The sequence below is a fragment of the Amblyomma americanum genome, chromosome 6 (assembly GCF_052857255.1).
Source record: "Amblyomma americanum isolate KBUSLIRL-KWMA chromosome 6, ASM5285725v1, whole genome shotgun sequence".
NCBI classification, from domain to species: Eukaryota; Metazoa; Arthropoda; class Arachnida; order Ixodida; family Ixodidae; genus Amblyomma; species Amblyomma americanum.
The window spans coordinates 188022431-188044365 of record NC_135502.1 but is presented as its reverse complement, the minus strand read 5'-3'; the positions used below and the strand labels follow the sequence as shown (position 1 = coordinate 188044365).

The 21935-nt window shown below is 46.2% G+C and overlaps 1 protein-coding gene across 1 annotated transcript in view; it reads right to left on the bottom strand.

The window, feature by feature from the left end:
* LOC144095630 (tight junction protein 1-like) overlaps positions 1–21935 on the bottom strand; it is a 432906-nt gene that overhangs the window by 2121 nt on the left and 408850 nt on the right. The gene's annotated exons all lie outside the window — the stretch shown is intronic.

The following is a 21935-nucleotide window of genomic DNA, read 5'->3' as shown; positions in this document are numbered from 1 at the left end:
GGAGGATATATGATGCAATGATGCCTTGAGGATATATGATGCAACAGTGTCACCAGAGTAATGCCATATATGCAACAAAATTGGTGGTTTTATACTTTACATTCACAGACCTCTGGGAGTCCTCCTCACACAGCGGGTAAGTTATGGCAGGGGCTTGTGCTCTTCCTGAATAACCTCTCGCATCCGATCATCAACTGCTACAGTTTGCTCAGCACCATTTGGTTGTGATCATGCCACAAGACATGGGTTACTTCTCTGGGGATTTTTCACTCACAGTTGCCGACAAAGGAACCTGACGAACAGGGGCTCTATCGAATGACACTCCTCCTCTGCCCCTTCATGCATCAGGAACAAAGAAAACAGGTCAGCATCTGCCATGCCCTGTTCTGCCCATGTTACACCCATTGAAAGCTTGCCCCACTCTACATCAGAGGTGCAAGTATGCATGGTGAGGTTGTGAGCAGCAATCTCATTTTGTAAATTACAGGGTACACACAGAGGTTTTAAATTTGACTCAAATGCTCACAAAGACCGCTTCTACAGATCTGTACGTGTCTTTAGAATATGACCATGAAAACAACTTCAGGGAACCAGCTGGGATTATAAACAGGATATATATATATGGGCATGTTCAGATAACAACAGTAATCGAGGTCCCATGGCCATTTTTTGTTTTCAATTAAATTTTTTTTGTTTTCAATTAAATATTTTTCAATATGGCCTCAAAATTGGCCAAGTTCAAAAACGTCGAAAAAGTGACAAATTTGGCTTCGATTTAAAAAAAAATCATCAAAATTTATTAAAATTTGCCTTAATAATACTCAATACTTCATAATTTTAAGGCACCAAAAAAGTGTTGCATTATTTTGTTTTAAAGTATGAAAATAACTACAAAACTGAGTTCATGTTTTTTTTTGTTATCTAGAATTGCTTATTACTGCCTCTTAGAAATAGTAACTGTCAGAAATTTTATTTAGCACTCACTGAACGTGGTTACATTTCATTTACCACAATATGCGAACCATCCTGAATGTTTGTACAGCTTCTACTCGCTTGTTAGCGGCGTTCTTAATGCGTCAAAATGGGAATAAATTCGCTATTTCACTTGATGTCGCAAGAACTGGCTGCTGGCGGTCAAACGTTTTTTTTTTTTGTATTCTCTAATTTATCATCGTAAGGTACACTGGTATGTAATCGATTGTTTAAAAATATTAGATCATTTCTCGGTTCTTAGAAAAATTTTTATACATAAAAATTAATATTAATGTGTTTCTGAAGCTGACATTTCCGTACCAGCATCTGTTTACCTCTGTGTTCAGTGGTTCTACAGGGCACTGTCAGGAGACAGAACATCGTCTTCTGAGAGGAACAATTTATCTGCAAGGTTTTTAATCAGGAGGAGTTTCAATAGGGATGCAATTTACAAATGGGATGCCACTTTATGTGCAGATTGCAACTCATTAACGAGTTAGCCGTAAGAGGTAAAGCACAGGAGTTTAGGATAGCGCTGCAAAACAGATACTCGGCTTTAACTGAGGAAGATGATCTTGATGTTCATTCAATGCACGATAACCTGACATCAATAATTACGGAGTGCGCAGTAGAAGTAGGCGGTATGACAGTTCGAAAAGATACCGGGAAGCTATCTCAGGTGACGAAAGATCTGATTAAGAAGCGCCAAAACATGAAGGCATCTAACACTACCGATAGAATAGAACTAACGGAGCTATCAAAGTTAATAAATAAGCGCAAGGTAGCCGACATAAGGAAGTTTAATATGGAGAGAATCGAGCATGCTATAAAGAACGGAGGTAGCCTAAAAACAGTGAAGAGGAAACTAGGCATAGGTAAAAACCAGATGTATGCATTAAGAGACAAGCAGGGCAATGTCATTAGCAATATGGATAAGATAGTTAACGTAGCCGAAGAGTTCTACACTGACCTGTACAGTAGCCAATGTAATCAGAGCGCTAATGAGAAAGACAGCAGTGCACAGCAATGCGTCATCCCGCAGTAACGAAAGATGAAGTAAAGAAAGCCTTAGAAGCAATGAAAAGGGGAAAAGCAGCTGGGGAGGATCAGGTAACAGCAGATCTGTTGAAGGATGGAGGGGACATCGTGCTAGAAAAACTAGCCACCCTGTATACGCAATGCCTTATGACCTCGACTGTACCAGAAGCTTGGAAGAATGCAAACATTATCTTAATTCATAAGAAGGGAGACGCCAAGGACTTGAAAAATTACAGGCCGATCAGCTTACTATCCGTTGCCTACAAAGTATTTACTAAGGTAATCGCTAATAGAGTCAGGGCAACGTTAGACTTTAATCAACCAAATGATCAGGCAGGCTTTCGTAAAGGATATTCCACAATAGATCATATTCACACTATCAATCAGGTGATAGAGAAATGCGCAGAATATAACAAACCTCTATATATAGCTTTCATTGATTACGAGAAAGCATTCGACTCTGTGGAAACCTCAGCAGTCATATAGGCATTGCGTAATCAGACATGGGAGACATGGGAGAGGCCTTTGCCCTGCAGTGGGCGTAGTAAGGTTGATGATGATGATGATGATGCAACTCAGAAAATCGTAACAAGAAATAAACGGCAGCAGTTGATGTCGATATGTGCACAGTATATCGTCCAGCACGAAGTACAAACCAGATCACAGTCTCTTCTATTCCGATGCAGCGGTGGAGGCCACGCCTTCATTTGTTTACTTCCACATATGGAGCGTCTGAACTCCAGGCACTTTCTTTGCCGTTTTCCATTCTTCCTTCTTCGTTTCGCAAAAGTCTGCAAGCTCCCTCTGTGGGAGCTCCAGGATGGTGACGTTCTTTAGCGTTTCTTGAATTGCGTCTACAAAGCAGCTGGCCGTTTGTATGGCCTCACTTGCAGGCTTCCGCAAGTTGTGGTGTGATGCTCGATGATTCACAAGCCCACCAACACCGTCGCAAGCATTTTTGCCGTGTTCAGTGGCCGAAAACATCCATTTCGTCTCTTGACATTCACTGCGTCATGTAGCTCATGAAACGGATTCTTGAAGTGAGCGGGAGTCCCGTCGCTCACATATGTTATCTTGGTGTAGATTGGCGCGTTGTCTTCGAGGTGTGCTTTGATTTTCGACAGAGCCAAGCATGCATGAGCTGAATCATGAGACCTATTGTCGGAAATAACGGCGTAGTTCCGAGTCGATTTTCTTGACGTGACGACGCAGGTAAACACGGTGACCTGCTTATTCTGCCAATGGTACACTTGTACTGCGTCTGGAAGCACAACTGTCCAGTTTTCGGCAAAATCAAAATGCAAAACAATTACACCTCTCTTGCAGCTGGGTTTTTCTTCATGTATTGCTCTTGCTTGCACAGATCTAATATAGTTGTGGGGAATCCATTTCACGGTCATTCTTAGAAATTCTCTCATAAATGATGAAGCGGTCAGAGTTTTTTTAACGAGCTCACCGTATTCCCATGAAGCAATCAACACCTCGTCCTCGCTGCTAATTTCAAAATTTTCCAAAGTGAAAATGCCATCTTATGGACAGTGCTCACAATTTCTGAGGAAACACGACGCAGTAGGTTCCTGGCATATGCAGAGACTCTGCATATCTTCGGGAAAAAGCGACCTTCCGGACGCGTTCTGCAGTCCCACGAGGCACAACTGAAAGTTTGCACAGCACACGCAAACACACACTTGCCACTGTGGTGAGCATTTCACCCACTTAGGATGCAAGGATATAAATTTTGTGAGGCCAACCTGGGAGGCAGGGTGAGCTTGCTTGTAGAGGCGGAATGCTTCCCGCAAGGACCACGTCATGAAGCGTTTAGGTATCCATTCTTTCTCCACCTCCTTTTCGATTCGCACAACATCCTTTTTGTTCGGAGCCTGTTTAAAGCAATCGAGTTCATCCATGGTGTAATATTCTAGAACGGTGGTAATGCCTTCCGTCTTGTATATCTCTCCTCTGTTGACCACACGCCTTCTTCATCCACCATTTTCTTTGATTTTTGGATAACGTACCTCGTTGCCTCCGGAACAACTTCCTGCACATATTTCACGGTTAGGTTGCGTGGTAGCAGTCTCAGCAGCTGGCAACGCTCTTGAAAGGACGTACACCTATTGTAGGCAGCATGTAGGTTGTCTTCCCAGCTGCTGCATTGCACACAATTTTCTTCTGACGCACACGAAGTCTCTGGGATATTATATGCTGCCTGTATCCCCGATCGGATTTTCGTCACCATGCTCTTGCCACCTCTTCCTGCTTTCGCTTTGCACAGGAAAGTCTGAGGCGTTTCTTTAGAGCACTCGGTGGCTTTAGGGGCGAGAGTTCGGAGGTAAGGCTGACACTGGAGTTTAAATTTTCTACGATTTCGGCAGAATTCTTCTAATGTTTTGGTTGACTCTGCTTGCATATTATCTATGTCTTCCTTGAACCGACGGTAACAATTCTGACAGATGAAGTCACTTTCTCGTACTCGGAGAGCTTCTTCAGGAAGTAGGACTTTTTTGAGAGCAGCGACATTGAGTGTCTTTAGACTGTGAAAATTACATCCTTTTTCAATTCTCTGTTTGTGCCTTTTTGAGTAGTCGGCACAAAACGTTCGCCGCGGAAATTTCTTCATGAATGCAAAAGCTCACCACTTCCGGACATAATCGTGGGGCAAAAGAGCAGGTGACGGATGCTGGGCCCAGGGCTGCTTTTCCAAAAAAAAAGGATATGGACAGATGAATGGATTTTTAACACAGGCTGGCCACCGTCGACACTGATGCTGTTTCAGTCTGGCATACGAGCTGAGACTGAGCGTTCCAGTGCAGAGAAATCACGTGACTACAAAAAACGACCCTACCGGGTCTACCAGGCCTGTAAAACGACACACAAAACTAGAGATCCAAGCAACATCCGCTCACAAGGGCTATCTCGGTCGAAGGTTGAAGGCTGAGGCATAATTGCCAGGCGTTCGGTGCATTGCGACGGAAAGATGATAGCGGAGGCTGAAGTCTGGGTGCGGCGGCGGCACACATGGTGCTATGAAATTCAGGGTCGCGCCCGGTGTTATATAGCTATAGGAGCGGCTGCCAAGCACGGTTCATCCCTGGAGCTGCAGTAGCTGTTAAAGTCATCTTGAGAGTGCGACGGGTGCATTAATTGTTTGCATAAACTACCCCTACACACACGTCACTCCATAATAACGTGTTAAAATATGCTTACAGTAATGTAGGTCCCACTGTTAGAACAGTACGAAAGCGAATAGGAGCTCTAGACCTTTGATGGGAACAGAAAAAACGCTTACAAATTACACTTATGAACTCAGCAGCTGTAGCGTTTAAAGTTTACCCACAAAAAAACAATACTAAATCCAGCTTCTGACGATTGCGCATCCCAAGAGGTAATACTGAGCAGTCGCAGGGATTGAAATCATGAAGTCTGTTTTGTATTTATTTTCATACTTTAAAACAATATAATGCAATACATTTTTGGTGCCTTAAAGTTATCATGTATTGAGGATTATTCAGGCAAACTTTAACAAATTTCGATGATGATGTTTCTTTTTAAATTCGTCAGTCACTTTTTTGACGTTTTTCAACTTCTGCCAATTTTGAGGCCATATTGAAAAATATAGGTCAAGTGTAGAGCTACAAAACTTGCCTGAAGTGATTAAAAGTAGCTGAAAAATACAGAGAAAAATATTCAGTCGGGAGATCTTTACGCATTTTGCCCTAAGGCTGCCCTGAAAAGTGCCTTTTTCGCACCGCATAGCTCCGGAAGCGAAGTTTGCGATATTTTACTCAGAAGATTGACACAGCAAGAAAATGTTTTTTTATTTGTTCATATAATACAAGTTGTAATGAGGTACTGAAAAAATACTTATGCGCGGAAACAATTTATTGTGCATGCAGTGATGCTCCAAACTTGCAACTTTGCGAAGTGGCAAAAACAACATTCTCCACCTCTTGTGACATACAATTTTTTTCCGAGAAAACTACGATGTTCCCTGCAAAACTAAGGTTAATTCCTTCGTGTGGACACATTTACCCATCACATATAAAAATTTAATTGAAAACAAAAAATGGATCATGGGACCTTGATTACCGTTCTTATCTTAACATGCCCATATACTTTTTTCCAGTTCACAGGAAGTGTGCTAACCACATATCCCACTGTTCTGTGTAACAGGATGTGCTGTGTGCTTGCCTCGGCTCATAATGACTTGCCATCTATTTTATTTTATTTATTCTCACACAACGCAGACTCGGTGAACCCACTGGGCAGGAGAAGAGAATATGAGCACAGAAATCAGAACACTAACAACAGATCCAAGCACTTGCCCATGGGTAATGAGCAGATGCTTCCAGGCACTGAATTCGAGAGTCAAGGGGAGCAGCTATATTTACACATGTCAGTTGTGAAAATGCTTTTATTTACCGAGGAAGTCAGGACAAGAACCTTTCGGAAGTGGAAAAGTAATCTCAGTTGGAAACCTCTGCATGCTGTTCAGTACTTCGGTTCATGTACTGGGTTTTCCCACTGTCATTCATATCTATTCTGAATGACACTGCCATCAAAATGACACTTGTTGAGACAAAAATGGCACTGAATTCGCCCAGCTGGCACCTGTATACAAGGAGCAGGCATAGCACAATTCACAGTGCCAGAAGGCATGAGCAGGCTTTACCTAAGCAGACAGGCTGGTGCAGCCTTAGTTCACTAAGGTGCTTTGCAACTATGCTGCACATAAATATCCCCTCCTCATTTCTTGCCAGTTTTTAAGTGTTTATTTTTCCTTTGAGTGTGTCACAGATCCACAAAAGGAGTAGAGAAACCAAATTCTAATTGTGTTTTCTCTCTTTAGAATGATGTGCAGCACATTAGCCACGTCGATTTGGCCAACATGTGGTTGATAATTTATAATTTTTTTCCTCTCATGCTGTTTCGGTTTGAATCTCAAGAGCAAAATGACAGGTTTGGCCACGCTCACGTCACATAATGCTGCATAAAAAAATTCTGGTGTGATTGCTGTTTTCTTTTGTTTTAATTAACATCAACTCCTATGCAAGCCTCCTCAAGAGTTGGAACGACGAAAAATCAACAAGCAGCGATTATATCACACACCTCATGTGATCTGAACAGGCTTGCTACGGTTGTCCACCGCTACGTACGAACCTGTCGTGAGTGTCAGTGCTGGAAAACGCCACCGACTAAACCAGCCGGGCTCCTGCGGCCTATCGATCCCCCGCGCCTCCCATTTCAACAGATTGGCATGGACTTAGTCCATTTCCGGCGTCTTTCATGGGTAACCGGTATATTGCTGTTTCAACAGACTATTTTAGCTGCTACTGTGAGACCAAGGCCCTTTCCCATGGTACCGCAGCCGAAGTTGCACATTTCTTGATTTACAACATTGTGCTTCGTCACGGAGCCCCAACAGTTGTATTAAATGACAGGGGAACCGCGTTCACGTTAGCACTTACGAACGAGGTACTTTGACTCAGTGGCACCAGCCATCGCAAGACTACAGCTTACCATCAGCAAACCAACGGATTGACTGTGCGGCTTAACAGGATAATTGCCGATATGATTTCAATATATGTCAGCGATGACCATGGGAACTTGGATTGGATACTGCCTTACATCACGTTCGCGTACAACACTGCGCTCCACTCTGTTCCATTTGGTGCAGGGTTGCGAAGCCTTGACCATGCTGGACGCCATGCTTCTTCCGGATCCTGCTCGCTCTTCTGTCGTGGGCGGTGACCAATTTGTTCGTGACAGTGAAGCCATTCGCCAAGTTGCACAACAGCGAATCCGGCGCCAACAACAATGCGACGCCGAGCGTTACTACCTCCGCAGGGAGAGGCCTTTGCCCTGCAGTGGGTGTAGTAGGGCTGATGATGATGATGATGATGATGATGACTAAGTCTGGGCGTGGAGCCCGATCCATTCGCAAGGGTACTCTGAGAAGCTCCTTCGCCATTACTAAGGTCCATACCAGGTGTTACGCCGCCTCAGTGTGGTGACCTATGAGGTGCTCCCTCAAGGAACGGTCCGGTCCTCTCGACAACCAACGACCGAAGTAGTGCACATGGCGCGAATGAAGCCGTATTACTCCCGTTAGCCCCATTCCACGAAGACACTCGCGGCATTAACTTTCTGCCTTACCTATATTTTAATTTTTTCCCTGCATGTGCGGTCGATGCCTCTTGAAGGGAGGGGGCAATGCCATACTGCTGACAATCTGCCGGCGCCACCTGGTGGCAAAACCTAGTCTTCTAGCGCGTGGCCGAGCGTATTCTTTGTCTCAAATGAGCACGGCTGTTCGGCGAGCCTCGCCCCAGTAAATGACTGTGCTTCCCGCTTCCTGCTACATTTGTCGGTGACAATATCGTAATGTATATATATTTCTTCTTCCTGTTTTCTAAAATATAATTGGTTTCAGTATGTCTCAATCAATTTTCACATTGTGTGAAAATTGCATGAAAATAACTGAAGCTTAATTAGCTAATTTCTTATGGGTCATTAAGACAGTTTATTGAATATTTTTTGGTTGGGGTGAAATGGAGCTGTAGCCACAGACCTGCCATCTGGAGTCATGCTATTTTAATTTATCGTTGAGGTACATCTTCATATAAAAATGTTCAGTTATATGTGTAATTTGCATAATTATAAAACAATTAAGCGACATTATGGGTCACAAAAATTGATATGTTCGACTCAGCCATTAAAAAGTAGCATAGCTCAATAGTTTCTCAATATAAAGGTATAAGCCTAATAGAAACTGGAGCATAAAAACATAATGAAAACTTCCGTAACACTAGCCACGTTGGCAAAAAACACGAAGCTGAGAAAATTGCATTTTAAGTGTGTGTGCCAGCGATTTGGAGGCCGTTGTAAAGGTATCAGAAAATGGTGGAATGCTAACGTTGAAAACGATTTCACAGCAGTGAGCAACAGCAGGGGAGAGTGCAAGGTTTCGAATAAAACCGAAACGGCTGTCATCGGGAACAAAGTTGTGGGAAGCGAGGGAGCAAAGTTCTGCCACATGTTGCTGTAATTTGCACTCAATTTTTTTAGTAGTTGGAGGTCGAATTTGATCTTGACACTTATTAGGTAGTTACGTATTGAACCCGAGCATGCCATTTTTGCAAAATCAATATTTTGGCATTTTTTTTACCATTTCAAGACCGCGTTTCTCCTTAACAAAGCCAAGTCTGTGCAGACACTAGCCAGTTCCTAAGCTACCTTTGTGCTCCTGGTTCCAGCACTGTCAGCTGTGACCTTGTAACAGGCACTGAATAGTTGTGGCCATAGATACTGACCTTAAACTGAAAAGTCTAATCCGATCAGGATGCGGAGCAGCAGGTCCTGCTCACCTGAGGGCACTATATCTGCAGGACATTGTTTACCCATGTGGTCACTTTCCTTAAAGAAACTGAAATGGACTTAATTTGGTGATAAATATTCAATATTACGGAATAGTTACACAATCCTAATTTCATGCCCTTATGTATGTTCACACAGCCTGCAATCCCCACACAGCAGCACCACCGTGTTCAACTACTCCATACATCATCTCTGTGCTGTTTCACGGCTCAATGACAGTACCGGCCTGCTCACAAAGGGCTCCGGATGGATCGATATTAAAGATGCCAACAACTGAATATTCAGCACCCATGTTTTCAGTGCAATGGAAAACTTCCCGTCCAAAACAGTTTTCTAAGACACACTGCAGAACGTTACAGGGACTGCTTCAACCAGCGGATGTGCCTGTTTTTATGTATTCCAATGTAGAAACCATGATTAGCGAGCGGGATGGTGATTGCATGCCAGTAAAAGTGGTGTGCTGGAAACTAATATAAGCCTCAACCTACACGCAGTTTTCGTACCATCTATTTGAGTTTCCACACCCAAAGCTGTATCGGCAAATTAACATGCACCTTGTTGGCGTTTAATGGACTGTGATTACCGCTTCAACCAATAAATTAAAAATGCTGTGACACCATCTAGTGGCAAAAGCTAAAAGCTATATATTGGCAACGTGAAGGCAATGTTGCTTTCCATCGAAGCGCACAATTATAAACTATTGTAAAACATCACAAACACTCCTGAAAGTAACACTATGCATTTAATAAGTAATATTTTACCAAGATATGGCCACTCACGGGATACACTGATAACGGCAATACTAAACCGCAAGATGGCACTTCAATCTGTTTTCTGCAATTTTCAAAGCGAATTAAAACTACCGTACTTACACGATTGTGAGCTGACTTGAATTTAAGTCGAACCCACAGATCGCATGTCAGGAAAAAAAAGCGGGTGTGTCTGTGGGCGCCTCCCAAAACAAAAAACTTGGCGGATGCTTAAAGGACTACTAACACTTAACTTTTGAGTGCGTGTTTTCTTCTTTGTAATGATGCACGAGGCATTATTATACATGGATTACCATATCGTATTCTCTTATGACCACTGAATAATATATAATCAAATTTATTTCTCGTATTGTTTCGGTTTCAACAGCCGAATGATGACTGTAACGGCAAAGTGTGGTTATAAGTCACGTGAAGAATAAAAAAACCGCAATATAAACGCTGCTTCTACATTCTTTGTCATTTCGGCTCTTGAGGAAGGCTGGCCTCACCACTGTAGCCATTTAAAACGACAAAGCAGCGTTGTGTCTTTTTACCGTGGGAACTCGATCTACACGTTCCGAGAATTCTTAGAAACTTCAAATTATTGTTCTGTGCGGCTGATTTCCCCAATTTAAATCAGATTAAACTTCCTGGCTCCTGCCTTTCTTTAAAATCGACGCTGAAGGTAGGAGGAGCCAACCAACGTGTGGAGTGCCTTTCAGCCAGTCCAGTGGCGGCTTCGTTTTCACTTTTATTTTGTTTTTTAGGTTTCTATGCATAAATACTTTCAGTTGCAGAGAACACAGCCGCAAATTAGGCCCACGGAAATAAAAATACGCGTGGATTCTGATTTATGTATCACTCCGCCGATGGCAGAGTGGCAATTTGCCACGGGACTGGCTGAAAGGCACTCCACGCATTGGTTGACTCCTCCTACCTTCAGCATTGATTAAAAAAAAAAGGCGGGAGCTGGGACGTTTAATCCGATTTAAATGAGGGAAATCAGAACATGTAGATCGAGTTTCTCAGTAAAAAGACAAGTTCAGATTCCTTTTTAGTGCACCTTTAAGAGTCATCATCACCCTGACCACACCCATTGTAGGGCAAAGGCCTCTCCATGTCTTTCCAATTAACCCTCTCCTTTGCCAGCTGCGCCCACCCTTAGCCTGCGAACTTCTTAATCTCATCCGCCCACTTAACCATCTTTCTGCCGCCCCCTCTTACACTTGCCTTCTCTTGGAATCCGCTCCGTTACCCTTTAGGATCAGTGGTTATCTTGCCTTCGCATCACATGCCCTGCCCAAGCCCATTAACTCCTCTTGATTTCGACCAGGATGTCATTAACCTGCGTTTGTTCCCTCACCCACTCTGCCTGGTTCCAATCTCTTAACGTTACACCTATAATTTTTCTTTCCATGGCTCGCTGCGTTGCCCTTAAGCTGTACTCTTTTCATTAGCCTCCATGTTTCTGCCCCGTAGGTGAGTACCGGTAAGATACAGCTGTTGTACACTTTTCTATTGAGGGAAATTGGTAAACTGCCATTCATGATCTGAGAAAACCTGCCATATGAGCTCCACCTCATTTTTATCCTTCTAGTTATTTCTGCTGGGAATAACAGCGCGTAGACGGGAGACAAAGAAAGAAGAAGACGACAGGACCGGCGCTGACTAACAACTGAAAGTTTATTAGAAAAAACACGCAAAATATACTCATTTGACAACCACGGGCACGTGCGCAACACCAAAAGCCACAGTGATAAATCAATCACTTAAATCCAGATACATTAGTTCGCAGTCATGAACTGTTACAGAGGGGGTGCTCACGCATGAGTCAATGTTTTTATGAATATGAAACGCTTCACTGATTTCTCTTGTTAGTTTATCTTTGTGTTTGTACAGGATTCTAGTTTTATTAAAGATGGGTGTACATGATTTTTCAGAAGAATCAGGCTTGTTATTCCGGGGACAGTTCCTATAATGTAAAGCCAGATTTGAGGATGGAGCCCCTTTCAGAGAAGTGTTGTGGTCTCGTAGGCAGGTATTTAAGCACCTTCCTGTTTGACCTATGTAGGTCTTCCCGCACGTGAACGGCACTTCATACACAACCCCTTCAGCACAAGGGACAAACCTCAGGCCATGCTTTATCTGGCACCCTCTTTTTGTTTTTCTTCGTTTCTTTTCCTCTTCCCTGGCCTTTCTATCTACAATGGCACACAATTTGCCGAGCTTGTTAGGTGCAGAAAATAAAACATCAACTCCATACCTGCTGCCCACTTGCTTCAAACGGTGTGAAGTTTGATGAATGTACGGAAGAACAGCAATTTTCTTTTTATCTTTTTGTGAATGATCCTGAGATTCTCTCCTTTTGACCTTTTTAATTATCTTACTACAAGCAAGTACTAAGACATCATCTGGAAAGCCCGCAATTCTTAGCCTCTGAACCTGCTGATTAAAACTTGTGCTGATACCATGCACGCATGACTTGGCAATGGCAGCACCTAGGCAAGAAACTGCAATGCCACATTTAACCACCTTCGAATGCGCCGAACGAAAACTGAGCAAAGGCTTTTCTGATCTCTGTAGGAAGGACCAGCACACGTGATCTGGCTTCGTTGCCAATCTTATATCTAAAAATTGTAACTCATTCCCTTGAGGTTTTTCACAGGTGAAAGTTAGGCCGTGTCCGCTTTCGTCAAAAATCTTTAACACCTTATCGACCTGCCTATTGAAGTCGTCGTGTTCCACAAAAACAAGATAATCATCCACATATCTGAAGATGCGTTTTGTATTGGCACCCAAATTACTCTTAACAGCTTTATCTACATAACTGAGAAAGATGTTACTTAGTGCAGGAGCCACTTTTGAACCAATGCACACCCCCTGTTTTTGAGTGTACAACCTCCCCTCCCATTCAACAAAGGTGGACTTAAGATAAAACAATAAAAGCTCCAAAAAGGCCCCCACAGAGATCCCGCATTTTGAAATGAAATCGCTTTCATCATTCTCATCTTCTATACACTTGCGAACATATCGTAGCAGACTATTGTGCGGAAGTGAATAAAATAAGTCCTGAACATCTATGCTGAACATATTGCACGAACCCTGATTATGACACTTCAAATAGTCGACAACAGCCAGGGAATTAGACACAAGAAACGGATCATCAATTGTTAGTGAACCAAGGTTTTTCTGTAAGAAACTTGAAACCTCATATTGCCATGTTGCACGCTCTGTAACAATACAGCGGAAAGGAACTTCGGGCTTATGCGTTTTTGCTGAAAAAAATATGTCCAGACAGTCCTCTTTAGCATTCTTAACAGACTAGTGGAGCCATTGTAGATTCATTTCGCCCAGTAACCTCAAGGCTTCTCGCTTTTGCTGTTTAACATTGGCAGGCAATGATTTAAAGTTCTTTGCGATGGCTACTCGGGCTTTTTCAGTAAACAGTTTCTCCGGGAGAATGACAAAATGCCCCTCTTTATCAGAGACGGTCAGCCTCAACTTTTCAGATAGCAGGAAATTAACCAAGGGTGCGAAGTTACAACTTTTTCCCCGCCCATCCTGAGTTCTTTTCAAGGCATCAACACATTCAATGACGCACCTAGGCCGCTCCTCTTGACGGACATGACGCGAGATGGACCTTCCAAGAGCCAATTTTTCCTCTTTGTCAAGCGTCGGCTGGATGCAAAACTTCGGCCCGAACTTCAGCACTCCCTGGAACCTCTCTGGCACTCGCTGCTCACCCAACACCAGTAGCTTCCCTTCAGGATTTGTGGGCTTCTTCTTCCTAGGCAACCAAGGGCGGGACGAGTACCAAAGGAAATCCGTGTGCCTGTTTGCCACTTCACACCACTCACGGAAACGTCGGGCGTGACGCACATCCTGGCCACATGCTACCCAAAGGCAGTCCTTGTAAAAGCGATGCTGTCGCCACCACTCCGAAGATATTATCCGGCACATCCTGCGGCTGTGGCCTTTTGAAGGAAGCATCCCGCCGCACAACACCTGAATCTCAACTGGGCACAGCGCACGTCTTGCATGCCATGAGGCTAGCCGTGCCTTGAAAGCACACAGAGCGATTAGTGAAGCCAGAGCGGCCGGGTTGTCAAGTGGAGCGGAATTAACACATGTAACAGGGCTCAATGTACAAGAAATAAACTTCAATAAAACGGAGAGTTGAGCGAGTTGGTACATACTGCTGGGAATAACAGCGCGTAGACGAGGGACAAAGAAAGAAGAAGACGACAGGACCGGCGCTGACTAACAACTGAAAGTTTATTAGAAAAAACACGCAAAATATACTCATTTGACAACCACGGGCGCGTGCGCAACACCAAAAGCCACAGTGATAAATCAATCACTTAAATCCAGATACATTAGTTCGCAGTCATGAACTGTTACAGAGGGGGTGCTCACGCATGAGTCAATGTTTTTATGAATATGAAACGCTTCACTGATTTCTCTTGTTAGTTTATCTATGTGTTTGTACAGGATTCTAGTTTTATTAAAGATGGGTGTACATGATTTTTCAGAAGAATCAGGCTGGTTATTCCGGGGACAGTTCCTATAATGTAAAGCCAGATTTGAGGACGGAGCCCCTTTCAGAGAAGTGTTGTGGTCTCGTAGGCGGGTATTTAAGCACCTTCCTGTTTGACCTATGTAGGTCTTCCCGCACGTGAACGGCACTTCATACACAACCCCTTCAGCACAAGGGACAAACCTCAGGCCATGCTTTATCTGGCACCCTCTTTTTGTTTTTCTTCGTTTCTTTACCTCTTCCCTGGCCTTTCTATCTACAATGGCACACAATTTGCCGAGCTTGTTAGGTGCAGAAAATAAAACATCAACTCCATACCTGCTGCCCACTTGCTTCAAACGGTGTGAAGTTTGATGAATGTACGGAAGAACAGCAATTTTCTTTTTATCTTTTTGTGAATGATCCTGAAATTCTCCCCTTTTGACCTTTTTAATTATCTTACTACAAGCAAGTACTAAGACATCATCTGGAAAGCCCGCAATTCTTAGCCTCTGAACCTGCTGATTAAAACTTGTGCTGATACTATGCACGCATGACTTGGCAATGGCAGCATCTAGGCAAGAAACTGCAATGCCACATTTAACCACCTTCGAATGCGCCGAACGAAAACTGAGCAAAGGCTTTTCTGATCTCTGTAGGAAGGACCAGCACACGTGATCTGGCTTCGTTGCCAATCTTATATCTAAAAATTGTAACTCATTCCCTTGAGGTTTTTCACAGGTGAAAGTTAGGCCGTGTCCGCTTTCGTCAAAAATCTTTAACACCTTATCGACCTGCCTATTGAAGTTGTCGTGTTCCACAAAAACAAGATAATCATCCACATATCTGAAGATGCGTTTTGTATTGGCACCCAAATTACTCTTAACAGCTTTATCTACATAACTGAGAAAGATGTTACTTAGTACAGGAGCCACTTTTGAACCAATGCACACCCCCTGTTTTTGAGTGTACAACCTCCCCTCCCATTCAACAAAGGTGGACTTAAGATAAAACAATAAAAGCTCCAAAAAGGCCCCCGCAGAGATTATCCCGCATTTTGAAATGAAATCACTTTCATCATTCTCATCTTCTATACACTTGCGATCATATCGTAGCAGACTATTGTGCGGAAGTGAATAAAATAAGTCCTGAACATCTATGCTGAACATATTGCACGAACCCAAGGACTGCCTTACAAGGACTGCCTTTGGGTAGCATGCGGCCAGGATGTGCTTCACGCCCGATGTTTCCGTGAGTGGTGTGAAGTGGCAAACAGGCACACGGATTTCCTTTGGTACTCGTCCCGCCCTTGGTTGCCTAGGAAGAAGAAGCCCACAAATCCTGAAGGGAAGCTACTGGTGTTGGGTGAGCAGCGAGTGCCAGAGGTTCCAGGGAGTGCTGAAGTTCGGGCCGAAGTTTTGCATCCAGCCGACGCTTGACAAAGAGGAAAAATTGGCTCTTGGAAGGTCCATCTCGCGTCTTGTCCGTCAAGAGGAGCGGCCTAGGTGCGTCATTGAATGTGTTGATGCCTTGAAAAGAACTCAGGATGGGCGGGGAAAAAGTTGTAACTTCGCACCCTTGGTTAATTTCCTGCTATCTGAAAAGTTGAGGCTGACCGTCTCTGATAAAGAGGGGCATTTTGTCATTCTCCTGGAGAAACTGTTTACTGAAAAAGCCCGAGTAGCCATCGCAAAGAACTTTAAACCATTGCCTGCCAATGTTAAACAGCAAAAGCGAGAAGCCTTGAGGTTACTGGGCGAAATGAATCTACAATGGCTCCACTAGTCTGTTAAGAATGCTAAAGAGGACTGTCTGGACATATTTTTTTCAGCAAAAACGCATAAGCCCGATGTTCCTTTCCGCTGTATTGTTACAGAGCGTGCAACATGGCAATATGAGGTTTCAAGTTTCTTACAGAAAAACCTTGGTTCACTAACAATTGATGGTCCGTTTCTTGTGTCTAATTCCCTGGCTGTTATCGACTATTTGAGGTGTCATAATCCGGGTTCGTGCAATATTGACACCGCCCATTCATCGTCGTCGTTCTACTAGAACCACGAGAGCGCGGAATGCGCGCGCGAGCTGGCCTTAGAAAAAGAAGCCGAAGTGTCTGGCTGCGAATGCTCCGCTTTTGGGACTGCTACTGACGTCCGCTGCAGTCACCTACTTTGACGTATCCAACCGAGCTGTACCACCCGTGACATCTGGTGGAGGGCGCTGGGTAACGCATTCCATGCCTCGGACTCCCCCAGCAAGCATGGATTCAAGTCCTCGAGGGTCATCTGCCATCGAGGTGACGCCTGTACACCACGGCAGCCGCCGGCTCCAAGGCCTTCAACCCGAGTTTGGGCTTCTGGAGTCTCGCTCAACCCAAGCGGTTCGTTCAGCGCCATCGTCGACGACCGTCCAGCCCGAAATAGGCATGCAGACGACGATTAGTTCACCTTCTGTTGTGCTGCAGCAGCCTCGGGAGCCACCGATCTTCCAAGGTTCTCCAGGCGAAGACCCGGAAGACTGGCTGGAGAAATTTGAACGCGTGGCCCGGTACAACAGATGGGCGGAAGACTCCAAGCTTCAACACGTGTTCTTTTCGCTGGAGGGCGCAGCTCGTACGTGGTTCGAGAACCGGGAGTCGTCCATAACGACGTGGAACGTATTTAAAGACCAGTTGCTGAAGGATTTCACCACGGTGATTCGAAGAGAACGGGCCGATCTGCTCCTTCAGTCCCGAATCCAGCTACCAAATGAAAGCATACTGGTATACTTCGAAGAGATGGCAAAGTTATTTCGTCGAGCTGACCCGGGCATGACAGAGCAGAAGAAACTCCGGTAACTTATGCGAGGTGTCAAGGAGCAAATCTTTGCCGGACTGGTTCGCAATCCACCGAGCACGGTCGCAGAGTTTCTGTCGGAGGCAACCACCATGGAAAAGACACTCGATATGCGGTTCCCGGCTACGCCGCCTGCGCCAACGGTTACTGCTCTATCCGAGGTTATTCGGGAAGAGGTGCAACAGGCGCTTACAACACCAGCTCCCTTTCAGCCGTCCACAGCCCCACCGCAAATGACATACGCCGCTGTTGCTCGTCGCGCACAACCGCCGCCGACTCGTCTTCAGGAAACCCCGGCCTCTTTTCGGCCGCCACCACCTGCTCGTCCTGCTCCATCATATCCCCGTAAAAGTGACATCTGGCGCACTCCCAACTACCGTCCTCTCTGCTATCACTGCGGTGAGCTGGGCCACCTGTACCGCAACTGCAGGTATCGTCAGATGGGCCTGCCGGGGTTCCCTGCAGATGCACCACGTCCGCAGCCTGGGCAGCGACCCAGAGAAATCAACGATTATCTGGCCGAATCTGCCAGTGGGACCCGCAGGTCGCCATCCCCACGTCGTCGGTCTTACGGTGACTTTCCTCGGGGAAGGTCGCCAAGCCCCCGCCAGGAAAACTAAAAGCAGCAACCTTTGAGGGGGAGGTTGCTCACCGACGAAATGTAACAGACCCTCCTACGCCGCAACTAGGTGGCCACCCGATGCCACGACCGAATGCCGTCCAACACCGTGAAACGCTGACTCGACGGGAATGCCACCTGACGTATCGAAATGAACCCGCGCCGCACCGCAGCCATGACCGAACACCGCGCCGTACCGCTCACACGCCGTCTACGACAGCAAACCTGAGCATTTCCCTCGATGGAACAGACGACACTGCACTCGTCGACACAGGGGCGGATTACTCTATCCTCAGTGGAAATTTCGCCGCCACTCTGAAAAAGGTCACCACTCCGTGGATGGGCCCACAGATTCGTACAGCCGGGGGTCACTTAGTTACACCGACCGGGACTTGCACATCAAGAGTAGCAGTTCAAGGCGCAACCTACCTGGCAACGTTCGTTATACTCGAACATTGTTCACGTGACGTCATTCTCGGGATGGATTTCTTGACCGAGAATGGAGCAGTCATCGACCTCCAGTCAAAGGCCGTGTGTTTCTCCACAGAGAACGCAATACACAGAGATCCAGACCATCCGACCGCACTTTGCATCCTGGATGACCACGTCACCATCCCACCTCGTTCGAGTATTATGGTTTCTGTCGGCGCCAAGACTGTGCGGAATTTCGAAGGTGTCGCGGAAGGCAACCAGATCTTGCTTTTTGCCAGGAGCCTTGCTGTCGCCAGAGGAGTCGTTAATCTCGTCGACGGAGAAACAGAAGTGCTGATAACCAATTTCGGTGGTGCACACCAACATCTGAAAGTGGGAACCGTTGTGGCTCACGTTGATGCCATCGCCCATGTCAGCAGCACACCCAGTATTTCCACAATGTCGTTGTCGCAAGAGCAGAGCCCAGTCACTGGTTTCACGTGGTTTCACGCAGCAACAACAAGTTAAAGATCTTCTTCTGCGCTACGGCGACATCTTCTCGGTATCATCGTGTGTTGGACGAACTCACCTAGCGAAGCATCGCATTATTACGGACGATAACGTGCACCCTCTCCGACAGTCCCCCTACCGAGTGTCTCCGGCTGAACGCGAAGCTATTGGCCGCCAAGTCAAGGAAATGCTCTGCGACGACGTAATTCGTCCTTCCCGGAGTCCCTGGGCAGCGCCAGTCGTCCTTGTGAAGAAGAAAGACGGAACATTGCGGTTCTGTGTAGACTACCGTCGCTTAAACAAAATCACCAAAAAGGATGTCTATCCTCTCCCCCGGATCGACGACGCTCTGGATCGCCTTTGTAGCGCTAAATACTTTTCTTCGATGGACCTCAAGTCAGGTTACTGGCAAATTGAGGTCGATGAGCGGGACCGTGAAAAAACAGCTTTTATTACTCCAGATGGCCTGTATGAATTTATGGCCATGCCCTTTGGACTGTGCTCTGCACCGGCAACTTTCCAACGCCTCATGGATACCGTCCTTGCCGATTTAAAATGGCAGACGTGTCTCGTCTATCTTGAAGATGTTGTCGTCTTCGCCCCGACTTTCCAGGAGCATCTTCACCGCCTCGAATTGGTCCTACAAGCAATAAGGTCTTCTGGACTCACGCTCAAAAATGAGAAATGCCACTTTGCGTATACAGAGCTGAAGTTCTTAGGGCACGTTGTGAATCAAGCCGGTGTTCAGCCTGATCCTGAAAAAACAACAGCTATTGCCCATTTTCCGCCGCCGCAAGACCTGCAAGCTGTCCGCCGTTTTCTTGGATTGTGCGCGTATTACCGTCGCTTCGTGAAAGATTTTGCTCGCATTGCCAAGCCGCTGACGCGCCTAACAAGGTCGGACACACCTTTCACATGGGAAGCAGCGCAACAAAATGCATTCCGCAGCCTTCAAAGCCTCCTGCATGCGCCTCCCATTCTGGCTCACTTCGACGTAAACGCCGACACGGAGCTCCATACTGATGCCAGCAACATCGGCTTAGGTGCTGTCCTGGTCCAGATCCAAGCAGGTCAAGAACGGGTCATCGCTTACGCAAGTCGATGTTTGTCACCAGCCGAATCAAACTATTCCGCTACCGAGAAAGAATGCCTTGCCATTGTATGGGCCACTTCGAAATTCCGACCGTACCTTTACGGCAAAAATTTTAAGGTGGTGACCGATCATCATGCCTTATGCTGGCTCGCAAGCCTTAAAGACCCGTCCGCTCGCCTCGTCCGATGGAGTCTGCGGCTCCAGGAATACGACATGACTGTCGTGTACAAATCCGGGCGCAAGCACTCTGACGCCGATTGTCTGTCCCGCGCCCCAGTAGATCCTTCTACCGACGCCTGTAATGATGACGACATCTTACTGACTGCTCTCAGCGCCTCCTGCCTCGCTGACCAACAATGCGCCGACCTCGAACTTCGAGACGTAATGGAATTTCTCAACGGCAGCAACACGACCGCCCCACCCGCTTTCAGGCGCGTGTTGCCATCTTTATGCATCCGCAATGGTCTTCTGGTCAAGAAAAATTTCGCTCCAAACAATACGCAATACCTAATCGTCGTACCGCCTAGCCTGCGCAATGAAATCCTCCAAGCCTCCCATGACGAACCCACTTCTGGACATTTGGGCATAGCCCGTACGCTAGCCCGAATCCAAGAGAATTACTACTGGCCTTGTCTCCGTGCTGATGTCACTCACTACGTCAGAACGTGCCGAGCCTGTCAGCCTCGCAAGGTACCGTCAGCCAAACAAGCTGGGTTCTTGATGCCCATTAGACCACCCACAAGGCCCTTCCAACGAATAGGAATGGACATGCTGGGTCCGTTCCCACGTTCGAACTCTGGCAACAAATGGATAATTGTCGCGACGGACTACCTTAACCGCTATGCAGAAACGTCAGCTCTACCCAGCGGCACCGCTTTAGAAGTCGCTAAGTTCTTCGTGCATCAGATTGTACTCCGCCATGGGGCACCTGAAGTGCTGATCACTGACAGAGGCCCTGCGTTCATGGCTGAGCTGCTGCAGGAGATCTTGGTTTACAGTCATACCGACCACCGCCGAACAACGTCGTACCACCCTCAAACGAACGGGTTGACTGAAAGACTGAACCGAACCCTTTCTGACATGATTTCCATGTACGTCGATATTGAGCACAAAACGTGGGACGAAGTGCTTCCTTATGTCACCTTCGCCTACAATATGGCCATGCAAGAAACAACGCAGATGTCCCCATTCCAACTCATCTACGGCCGTGCAGTGACGACGATGCTCGACGCAATGTTACCACATCTGGACGAATCTAGCCTTCACACTGATACCTACACGTTCCTGGAACGCGCCGAAGCTGCTCACCAACTGGCCAAAGTTCGAATTCAGGACCAACAACTTCGAGATGCAGATCGCTACAATTGGCGCCGTCACAACGTCCATTATGCGCCTGGCGACCGTGTGTGGGTGTGGTTCCCCATTTGGCGACGAGGACTGAGCGAAAAACTCCTCCATCGCTACTTCGGACCATACCGCGTGGTCAGGTCATTGGGCGACCTCAACTACGAGGTCATTCCCGATGGATTTCAGAAGTCCCGACGGTCCCCGTGCCCTGAAGTGGTTCACGTGGTCCGCCTGAGATTTATCACGATCGGTAGCCTCGCCCACTAACCCCGTTCAGTCCTTCCGACCTCTCTCTCCACTCACTCCCAGCATCGGGACGATGCTTCTTTTTGCCGGGGAGTAATGACACCGCCCATTCATCGTCGTCGTTCTACTAGAACCATGAGAGCGCGGAATGCGCGCGCGAGCTGGCCTTAGAAAAAGAAGCTGAAGTGTCTGGCTGCGAATGCTCCGCTTTTGGGACTGCTACTGACGT